Raw genomic sequence first — 7,155 nt, 5'->3', positions numbered from 1 at the left:
AATAATTAATTTCATGATAAAATGTTTTCGGAAAATGGAATTATTCTTGAAAAAGCGTAGATATGTAATTTTTGAAATTAATTTAGAGGGAATAGATCGATTAACAGTAAAAATAAGTTGATTGAATTAAATATTGATTAAGGATTAAAGGAATAAAAGTAATTTAAAAAGAAATTGCAATATCTGAAACTTCAGTCAACTGATAAACCTCAGACATATCGTTTGTTTTTTCGGCCTTGGTCCAAACCAAGACGTTTTTTTATAATATCTGTCCCTTCAGTCTTAATGTAATTAAAATTTGAATAATTTCATGTTTTTTGTACCGACATACATTTGGGGTTGATCTATTTCTAATAGCTTAAAGAAGTACTTAAGTATAGTTAATTATATGAACTCATATCCAATAACATAGTTTTCGAAAAGCATATAATGTTGTACTTTATATATGAAGTTAGTTCAAAAATGACAGTATTTGAAATGTAGAATAAATTTTTTTATTTGTTGTGTACACTCTAAACATATATCAATGAGAATTTTTGAGGAAATGCATCATGAGTAGAAGAGCTTGAAGACGATGTCTATATAAGCATATTGTGTTGTACTTTATTTATGAAAAGTTTAAAAACGACGGTATTTGAAATATGGAAGAAAAATATTTGTTTCGTACACTGTATACATATACAGTGTTGTCGAGATCAGACCAACAGCTTCCTTTATGTACAACCCCCAATACTGCCAACGGGTGATGTCGTGCTAAATTATACAGGGTGTAAATAAATGTTTAGAATTCATGTTTTATTGTATTTAAGTGACAACGAGTGGCAAGATACACAAAGAATACAGGAGAATATGCGTGAATGCAACAAAATATTTTAAAGCACAGTCCTACGATTAGTCTTAGAACCTGGGCCTCAAATTGCAACCTCTAAACTGTTTAGTAAACAACTCAACGTAAATATTCGAAGTGTCTACCATTGTGGTTGAGGCACTCTTCCAGATGACTGTCCGTGTCTTGCATTACATTTGCAACCACTAAACTCATGACGCATGGCAAGACTAATGGTATTGCCGTCTTAGGTACTTCTCGTCCGTTAAGGCTTGATGTAGGGGGATATGATTATGCCTGTAGTAATGCCCTTGTAAACTGGCACGAACAGTAGAATGGCTTAGTGCAACTTCTTGTTCCACCGCTCTACTACAAGCATGAGATTGGCTTCAAAACTTTCTACGATGTCAAAGTCTGTATCCTCATTACAGACTATACAGTCTCTTCTACGTTCACGATCTTGCACTATCGAAATGACGAAAGTCCTCGCACCCAAATGTCGGTGTGGAGACCGTTCGGCATAAAGCACTACCTTTAGTTGAACCAGAGAGAATTTTACACATGTGTAAAATTCTCTATGGTTGAATGTTACCGCGACCTTCACCCAAAATAAACTTGCTGCCCAATTTTTCCTGGTTAGAATAAGTTGGCATTTTGCTAGGAAACGAGACCAACTACTGTAATTCTACTACTTAGCGACACTGAAAGCCCCTTTATATCTAAAAAGACCGGAAGTTCCTCAAAGTTGAGTTTTCAAAGATTGTCAGCTTGAGCAGCAGGTCATAGTATGTATAGTGGTGAAGGTCGCTTTAACATTCGACACGTGACACCACGGTATGTTTGGTCCTCCAATGTCCTGACCCTATAGGTCCAAACAATTACCATCCAGTTTTTCGGCTCAGCGTTGCGGTATTGCCGGTCCCATTTGAAATACAATTTCTGTAGTGTTACAATTTTAACAATACGCCTGTTAAAAAGGCACAAATACCGAAAAAAGAAACCATTGTAATAAAGGTCGGCCCCCTAACCTTAAACTATGAACAAAATAAAGAAAACATAAAGGTTTCTTTGGGAATGACTTTGAAGCAGAAGGTCCGAGTTGTCTGAGGAACCGAGAAAAAAGGCCGTAGTGAAAACTAATCGTCGTTACGTAGCAGTTAGGACCGAATTTAATTAGTTAGTCTCGTCTTTTAGCAAAATGCCAGTGTATTCAAACCAGGGAAAATTGAACATGATGTTTACGAGGATTACCCAAAACGGCAAAACCTTTGCGTGAACTAATTGAAGCCGATCCATTATTTTTAGAAAGGTACTGTTCTCTGACGAGGCTATTTAAGGATGGTACCTTAAACCTTCATAACGTGCATTTTTGGGAGGGCATTCTTGGAAACCAAATTATCGGACCCTTTTTCTTGATAAGAAAATCTCTGAAGGCATTTACTTGGACTTCCTGCGTCATGAGTTCGTTGCTTGTAAAGTAATTGAAAGACATGGACAGATGAAGAGTGCCTGCACCACAATGGTAATCACATTGAACATTTACGTTGACGTTGATGTGTACCAAACGGATTCGATTAGAGGCTGTAATTTGAGGCCCAAATTCCAAGACTTATCGTAAGACTGTGCTTTAAAATTTTCTGTTGCTCCCCCCACTTGACTGGTATGCTAGGTGGTATTTCAGTAGAAGAAAATTTATTGAATTAGGGATAGCGAGAGATGGCTAGTGATATGGCTTAGTTATGGGCTAGACGCCCTTGTTTTATTGGCAACATTATTACATTGAATGTTGCCAGATTAAATTGTTGCTGGTGATTTGGCGAACTATGCTAATGATATATTAAAATTTAAATGGAAAAGTTTCATTTTGACACATTCCTTACCCTAAAATTTTGTGTTTGGAGCCTATTAATGCATTATAGTGATAATGTAATTAATTTTAGTGTTAAATAGGAAAACATTTAGGCTGAAAGAACAACTGGCGTAGTTTAATCTTATTTTGTTATTTCAGTTAAGGGTTATCTATAGTTACCCAAAAAAAACCTGTTGTTTTCGATTAATTTTAATTAAATATGATCATTAAGTTGAAATTAACGGCTTATCTTCTTTTACTAGTGTTATTTCAGTTTATTATACGAGTTTGAACAAGAAATTCTGCAAACTTTAGAGGAGTGACTGTTTGACTCTTGCAGAACAATCACTACTTTGCCCCAAAACTTTTAAATATCACGCCTTTTCAATGGCTCTCTTTTCAAAATGGGGAAAAAAGCTTTTAAATGACAATTTAATTAATCGTAAGAATTAAACAGGAAAATGGAGGCTGGGTGAAAGATTTGTTAGTTTAATTATAAGGTATCCATGAATTTACCCAAAACACGAATCTTTCACATTCTGGGAGCACTGCCGTGCTCCCAGCCAAGTCGAGCACTGACATCCTTTTCTCGAAGCAACTCGTGGCACTTTTAAGCCCACTGTAACTTCGTGATGGGTATAGGTGAAAGTCTGAAATTTTGCTTGCCGCGAGGACTGTCAATCCTAGCTATTGTTTCCAAATTTCAAGTTCCTACCCTATATGCTTTTCGAAATATCGCAGGTGAAATCTACCTTATTTTGTCACTCACTCACTCACCGATCATCAAAATTCTAAGGTACTTCTAGAGGAGATAGAAACTTAAAATTCAGGATTTAGTTTTCATTTATTTTATAAAGCACAGAAAAATTAAAACATCCCGAATTTTTTATAAAATTGTTCTTTAGTTCTTTATTTTAAAACTAGATGGCGCTGCCGTCTTTTCAACAGAAATAGTGTGTGTTCTTGATGAAAGGACGTAATGGTCCAAAGTTAACCGAAAGTTAAATATATATTAAAGCTAATAGGAGTAGTAGTTTAATAGAAATGTGTCGTAACTGATGCTACATTCTTTTATTAGGATATCGCGTACAATCTTTATTGCATATTCTCTGCGGGTCGAAAGGGGTAATTCAGCGTAAATATGGACAAACGTTAGCGATTATATTGGCAAACGAAGTACCACGAGAGGGTCTTGTTTTAATATAACTACCGAAGTATAACGAGAGGGTCTACAAAAAGAAGTGAGATCCTAAGAAAAACATTAACATGTACAAAAATGGGCCAAGCCTCGCTTCGTGCCCTCTCCGCCGTAAAAGTTCTGAAATCCCATGTAGAGCCAAGTCTGCCTTTTGGTCTCATTCAATCGCCAATTGAACAATTATGTTATAAATTAAGTACTTTTCCTAATTAATAACCAATATTCTTTGACTCTATCATTATTATACATCTTTGTTCGTATCAAAAATATCGTGACTTGGCAAGCGCAGGTGTACATAAGGTTATGCATAACTCGCCTTATAAACTTGTAAATAGGGTTATGCATAACTCACCATATAATTTGTACATAGGGTTGTGCATGACTCATCTTATAAACTTGTACATATCCCCTCGACCATAAACGATTTAGTGAATATCCCTTCGACTTCCTTTTAATATTACTTACTTGCGATTGCCAAGTCACGATATTTTTGATACGAACAAAGATGTATAATAATGATAGAGTCAAAGAAGATTGGTTATTAATTAGGAAAAGGACTTAATTTATAACATAATTGTTCAATTGGCGATTGAATGAGAACAAAAGGCAGACTTGGCTCTACATGGGATCTCAGAACTTTTTAGGGCGGAGAGGGCACGAAGCGAGGCTTGGCCCATTTTTGTACATGTTAATGTTTTTCTTAGGTTAATTATACTTGATTGAGTTTAATTTAACGGCTTATCTTGTTTATCTTGTGTGGATTTATTTTATAATAAAAGTTTCAATAAAATATTAACTTAAATTGCAATTACCCTAAAATTTTAATGTATGCGCTTTTGATGTATTTTAATGATCATTTAGATTAATTTGAAAGTGAAATAGGAAACTACTGTGGCTGTACGAAAAACTTGTGATGTTTTAATCTTAATTTGAGCGTGGTTCGTGAGAGTGGATTAAGCTTAAAATTTATTTGAATTTTTTACCCTATTTGCAATGTTTAGTGCAGTTTAATATTTTTGCCATATATTCATCATTATGGTACCCTAAACTTTTGGGTAGTTTAAACAGTTTATTTAAAAGTTATTTGAGCTTTTATCCAAAAATGTATATTTTGGTTTAATTTCACGTTAATTATATTTAATTGAGTTAAAATTAACGTAGGATTGTGTTTTGGCAGTGTACATTTAGGCTATAAAATGAGTTTAAATGTATACTTCACCTTAGTTGCAATTTTTAGTGGAGTTTTCGATTCTTATTTTACCCTAAACTTTTGAATTTCGCGCCTATTAAGGTGCTTTCGAGATAATTTAAATTAGCTTAAGTGTGAAAGAGAAAACATGGGGCTTTACCAACGGCTTGGTTAGATACAATCTTAATCAAGGACATCATTTAAGAGTTATCTGAGTTTTCATCCAAAAAAAATGTACATTCGGGGTTTAATTTCACGTTAATTACACTTAATTACGTTGAAATTAACTTGTCGTCAGTGCTCATTAAGCTTATAAAATGACTTTTAATAAATAATTCACCTTAACTCTAATGTTTAGAGGAGTTTTTGATTATTTCCAACACATTGCGTTAAATTTTTATCATATCCTGTGCTAGGTTTGTGGTAAAGATTATCTATACAATATGTTAATGAATGATGTTATTCTATAGTTTAGCTTGAATACCAGTAATTAAATCAAATACCTATACAATTCATAGCAATTTAAACCAATAAACAAACGGCAACGTGGACTGTGGAAATAGCAAACAACGTAACCCTCCGTTTCTAACGTGGTTACGTTGAGAGAATCTGTGATGTAAACATGAAAATTATTTGACTAATTAAATTATATAACGACACTGTCCTCCTGGATTAACCAGCACCACTGTTACTTATGAATTAAACAATCCACTGTTGGTAACAAATAGTTTATAAAATGATAACGTAACATCACAGTATAACTGATTCAATAGGACCAAAATTGTTTTAACGAATAATCTGGTCCTCTACATTGGTTTAGTTTTAAGGAATTATATCACACACCTTCACAATTAGTAGCATTTTAGTGAGATTAACAAATAATGAAACCGCGTATACCTGTCCTCAAATGAGAATGTTGAGTGAACTGCGCTAACCAGTAACCTATACACCACTCTTTTAACTGCCGTAGGAAAACACATTGAACATTTTGTGATCTTTCCTGTAATATTTTGAAGTTGAATTCATCACAGGGTGAAAACACTACCGTTGATTTCTAAACCATTAACAAATAATGAAACCCAGTATACCTCATACGTAACTCTCCGTTTCCAACGTGGTTACGTTGAGAGAATCTGTGCTGATGTAAACATGGAAATTCCTCTACATTGGTTTAGTTTAAGGAAATATATCACACACCTTCACAATTAGTAGCATTTTAGTGAGATTAACAAATAATGAAACCCTGTATACCTCAGTCCTCATATATTTGTTTGTAGCAGGAAACGAAGCAGACTGCGTATTTTTGGAATACAGAGCTGGAAATGAGCTTTTTTTATCTTGAAAGGGGAAAGACTATATAAATACTATATTACATAGACAAACTAAAATACAACTTAAGCCTTGGCCGTAAAGAACGTTCAAAAACTTACTTTAAATGATATAAAAACCTCTGGTAACTGTAATTATTTACCTGAATTACTTTTCTAGACGAAAATTCGACCTGATAACGACCTATTTCTTATTAAGGGTGCTACAGTTAATTAGAAAATACATATAAAGGTGCTCAAGCTCGGATGAAATAGTAAAGTAATCTGTCAGCGTCTACTGCTAGATAGTCTGACTCAAAAGTAATTTTGACGTACTTTCAGAATTAACTAAAATTAACATACTTAGAGTTAATTGATTTAAATTAAACTAGCCGATAGCACACCTTGAATACATAATTGTTAAATTAAGAGTATTCCGAAAAGTAACTTCGCTCTAGTTTTTCAGTTAGAGGTGGCTAAATATCACGAAAAACCCCATGTTAATCTCCATAGGAAAAATGGTAAAAGCATGTGAATTTTGCTTTAACGTTACAAAAGAGTATCAAGTCATATCTACAAGGGCCTACCGGCCCTGTAGAATTAGGGTCAAACATGACCCCGCCCCCCTCAAATGCCCCAGCTGTGACGCGTAAGACGGCCAAATCTATTTATGAGCATCAAAACTGAACTCATTCCAATGGTCAGACCTTTTGTACTTTATATGGTAAGATCCAGGCTACTGGCTCTTGGTCTATAAAATATAAACCGTATAAAAACTTAACAAAA

At 34.2% G+C, this 7,155-nt stretch overlaps 1 long non-coding RNA gene across 8 annotated transcripts; it reads right to left on the bottom strand.

The window, feature by feature from the left end:
* Nucleotides 1–471: 471 nt before the first annotated feature.
* On the bottom strand, nt 472–6,668 carry LOC149696410 (uncharacterized). 8 transcript variants are annotated; one of them, XR_016382441.1, is made up of 4 exons: nt 6,314–6,595; nt 6,151–6,259; nt 3,192–6,062; nt 472–753 (listed from the first exon to the last, which is right to left on the bottom strand). It is a non-coding gene; the product is annotated as an uncharacterized LOC149696410 (long non-coding RNA). The 8 variants fall into 8 exon arrangements; XR_016382440.1 differs by lacking the exon at nt 472–753 and having other exon boundaries at nt 3,501–6,062; nt 6,314–6,399; nt 6,534–6,668; XR_016382443.1 differs by lacking the exon at nt 472–753 and having other exon boundaries at nt 3,501–6,062; nt 6,151–6,223; nt 6,314–6,399; nt 6,534–6,668.
* Nucleotides 6,669–7,155: the final 487 nt, after the last annotated feature.

The sequence above is a fragment of the Phalangium opilio genome, unplaced genomic scaffold (assembly GCF_054372755.1).
Source record: "Phalangium opilio isolate 3A_F unplaced genomic scaffold, DU_Popi_V2 ptg000021l_1, whole genome shotgun sequence".
NCBI lineage: Eukaryota > Metazoa > Arthropoda > Arachnida > Opiliones > Phalangiidae > Phalangium > Phalangium opilio.
Note: the sequence above shows the minus strand (reverse complement) of the source record. Positions and strands in the feature narration are given on the sequence as shown.